General features: G+C 41.4%; 1 long non-coding RNA gene across 3 annotated transcripts; it reads right to left on the bottom strand.

The window, feature by feature from the left end:
* Positions 1–292: 292 nt before the first annotated feature.
* On the bottom strand, positions 293–3866 carry LOC123069566 (uncharacterized). 3 transcript variants are annotated; one of them, XR_006432632.1, is made up of 4 exons: positions 3581–3866; positions 3352–3512; positions 1880–2652; positions 293–1750 (listed from the first exon to the last, which is right to left on the bottom strand). It is a non-coding gene; the product is annotated as an uncharacterized lncRNA (long non-coding RNA). The 3 variants fall into 3 exon arrangements; XR_006432631.1 differs by having other exon boundaries at positions 293–544; positions 641–1750; positions 1880–3512; positions 3581–3865; XR_006432630.1 differs by having other exon boundaries at positions 1880–3512; positions 3581–3865.
* Positions 3867–4104: the final 238 nt, after the last annotated feature.

Raw genomic sequence — 4104 nt, 5'->3', positions numbered from 1 at the left:
GTGCATAGAATTTTTTTTGAAATTACTACGAAACCCAACAATACCATGTGGCTTTCCCAACCGATTGTCCAGCGATGTTTGTTTTCCCATCCGACTATCCAACGGGGTTTGTTTTCCCGTCCAACTTTTCGTTGGCCCTAGCATTAACTTCGACAACTGATTGTCACACAGTGTTTGTTTTGCCGACCAACATCCAATAGCCCTCCCATAGCATACATTTGCATTACCAACAGAATATCAATCAAGTTATTTCATAACAATAACATGCAACTCCTCCAACAATAATGAACCATAACCAGACAATAAAAACAAATATTAATTAATTTCACATATAAATAGTTCATTCATTATTAACATAACGACCATCCAAATTTTCCCATAAACTAATGTAACTAATTAAAGAGAAAACATATGGTTCATTGTCTCAAACACAATGCGGGTTTACAAAATGATGGTAAAATGCATCTCCAACGATTCAGTCACCATTAAACAAAGGATCCCGGACCACCAGCTTCAGGGTTCCTTGCCCTCTTGCATGCCTTTCCTGCAAAATAAGACAATGGCAGCATAAAACTTGTATAAGGCATAGCATTGACGAAAATTATTACTTCGCAAGGTAAGCTAGTACCGAAACACCTACACAAGAAGGCACTCCATTCAAGTATAGGTAACCACTAGAAGTACACGCGTGCCTTGCCATGCCGCTTTTCATTGCGGACCTGCTTTTTTCTCTCCTATTCCTCGCGTTAAATGACTCCATGCACGTACGCATGCTGCTTGTACTTATGGCATGGTGCACATCTATAAGGCACTCATGACAGAAGTCCAAGAACATGATATATTAATTATTCAAATAGAATATCATTAAGTCTGTTTATTGGATGCTGCACTTTAGTGTACTTCAGTGGAAAGTTTTTTTTTACAGCAGAAAAAAGAATAAATTTACACCTGATCCGAGTCAGTTTACATTATGATTCGCTGGGAGAGGTTACCACCATGGGGGAATGGTTGTAGAAAAACCCGAGACTTGAAGATTTCTTTCCTTACCAGATCATCACCAATTTCCCATAACAAACAAACTATGGAAAAATAGGACATGTTACAGATGCAACATTAGTAAACAACCAAATTGGTATATGGTGAGGTAAGCGTAAACATTATTCTATATCTGCAACATCAAACATTATTAAATGAAGCTAGAACAAGGATGAAAATCCCCAGGATGCAATTGGAACACGGTTCCTGCTGACTAGTACAATACTTCCAGTTTACCTAGGAGGTATGATGAACAAATTTCTCAATACTTACAATGCTATGATAAAAGCTAATTGCAATGTTCGAAAGGAAATTCTAGTGATAGAGTAATATCAAAACCTGAAAGTACCAAGTAAAGTACCCATGCGATTTGACATATATAAGTTGCCCTTTCATATTGGCCTTTAGAAAGGACCAACGCTACCAGATGTGGCATACAAATGACTGTAAAAAAGAAAAGCATTTTCGCAGATAATATGCTACTCCAATATCTAGGTAGCACGTAAGGCACTATGTAACTGGCAAAGACAAATGAGAATTCAGATGAGAGATATTGCCGCATTGGCATGAGAGGAAGTAATCATTGAATGCAACTAAATTTCAGACAAAAGTTATTAAGCAGAGACAACAGAACTTAGATATTACATAGATGAATATTCTTTGCAGCTTGCTTGGATTTTCATCAAACACCTTGTAGGCATAGGTAAGAGAGAATCTGCACAAACAAAGATTAGAGATTCAGGGGATTAAATCAAAAGAGAGGAGTAGGACAGAGAAAAAGTGGACAAATCAGTAGGAAGCGGGAATCATAGCACACCACCTAGTCCTAAAAATAGGGACCGACCTCACCAAGGCATGGAGCTTCTCGTGGTCGCAGAGCAGCGGAGGTACCTAGTTGAATAAGTTATGTGGCCAAAAACATTTCACGGCTAGCACAAAACCTGTGAAGTATGAAGACAACACAATGATTCCTATGAAAGGAGCAGGCTGCGAGGTAGGCGGCAGACTTTATTTACCGTGGAGACTTCTGTAGGTCAGACCTCTAATAGTGGTGCACCAAAAAGTTGTAAGATCTGTGCGCAATAAAAAGATCAGGAATAAGGAACCATTTACGAAGTGCTGCATGTGTTTCTAACCCCTTGCATTTTATTCGGAGACATGCGTGCAACAAGATAGTCATTCACGGAGCAAGCATCATATATATTCTGTACAAAAATGGTGCCTGGGTGTATAGAGGTTGATTTTAGCACATCATTCAAGTAAAAATTAATTTCAACCATTTAGAAGAATCTTTATCTTATAGCGTTATTAAACTGCAGAAAAATGCTCTGTTGATCTATTGCTTAAATCCAAATGTTTAACTGTCATTTAATATACAATTGTTCTTAACTAACAGTCCCTTCCCCTTTCATCTCATAAACTATATAAAATTGAACCCTTTCTATGCCTCACATGTGGATCACAGGAAACGAAATAGGTGTTGCGGGAACTGAACTTCATAGAAAACAACAAAGTTAGCAGGAATTCATGAAATCAATATCAAACGGTATATATCACTATAAGAAAACCTTTTTGGAAATCCACACATCGTTCGAATCCCGCTGGTCAGTGGTATTCCTGGTTAGTGCTCATCAAGAAAAAGCAAGAGATTATGCAAGGAATATATTTTTGTAGATGTCAGGTTCAGTACTTTTATGATGACAACTAGGAACTAAAGGTGCTGTGCTCAATTTGTATCTTAATTTATGTGCAGAGGCAAGAGGTGAAACTGAACCAGAATCTCAAGTCTTGCTTTGCCTCCGAATGTATCATTGCTACACACATAATTATTGTTCTTGTACATGATCTCAACTTCTCACAGGACATCATTAGCATTTTCATATATTGCACAGACTAGCCTCTCTAGGATCCCACTTTTCAAAGCCAGAACAACACTCAAGAGTCTAAACTATGGTGACAAACCAAGGTTCAGAGCAATAAATAAGTCACTAAAATCAGTAACAATGTGCAATTTTCCCCAAAGTACCATCATAGTTAAGATTTATAGCTAAGTTCTATGTTCCAAGTTTCAGCACTACACAAGTTACTTATGACAATCCACTAAGCAAATTTCTTTTGACAATCAAGGTCAACCAAATTGACCACTATGCAGAAGGTGTGCTCATGCATAACAACTATGCAGAAGGTGTGCTCATGCATAACAACTATGCAGAAGGTGTGCTCATGCATAAATTAGCTTTCAACATCCGCAAATAACATAAGCATGCACATGTGAAAGGAAAAAACAATTCTTCAGAAGAGAAATCGTTGTCTCACTCCGAAAAAACACCAGAGGTGCTAAAGACCCACCGTCATCTTGGAAGAGGCATCTTGGAGCATTACCTTCTTGCCGGCGGCACCTCCAGGAGATAGATAAGCTTGGGCACGGACAAAAAGGGCAACCGCCGGTAGGGTTTGGACGGCAACGGCAAGACCATCTGTGCGTGTAGGGCAGTGCGGTGAGCGGCGGTGAAGGGAAGGGCAAACAGATAGGAGGGGAGAATACCTGCAGACGGAGGGGGCAGCGGAGAAAGCTCCTGCCAGTGGAGGCGGCGGCAGTATGGAGTAGGGTTCCACCGGCGGCTGTGTGGAGTGGGGTCGGCGGTGGACAGGCCGGTGGGGGGAGAGAGGCTGCGGCGGTCTCACCGGCTGGAGAGCACCTGGCCGGCTGCGGGGAGCAGCGCGTGCGGCGGAGAGAGAGCCCGACCATGGGCGGCGGCGACGGATGTAGAAACTGGATTCCAGATCTGAGGGATTTGGGGGAAGAAGGGGAAAAGGGGAGGTGGCTTTGTTTCGTGGGCTGGGCTCATTTCAGCGCCAACAATTTTCACCTTCCCGCGTGAGCGACTGATCGGCCCAATTAGCCACCAACAGTTGGTCGGGAAAAATTGCTTCGATGGAAGTCCTCCTTAAGGATGGCAATGAATCGGTTTTGGATCAGGTTGAACAATATCAAATCCATATCCATATCCGTGAAGAAAGTCTTTGCTCACCCATGAAAAAATCCAAGGGTGAAAATTTGTGTCCATG

The sequence above is a fragment of the Triticum aestivum genome, chromosome 1A, assembly GCF_018294505.1.
Source record: "Triticum aestivum cultivar Chinese Spring chromosome 1A, IWGSC CS RefSeq v2.1, whole genome shotgun sequence".
NCBI lineage: Eukaryota > Viridiplantae > Streptophyta > Magnoliopsida > Poales > Poaceae > Triticum > Triticum aestivum.
This window is presented reverse-complemented; position numbering and strand designations above follow the sequence as displayed.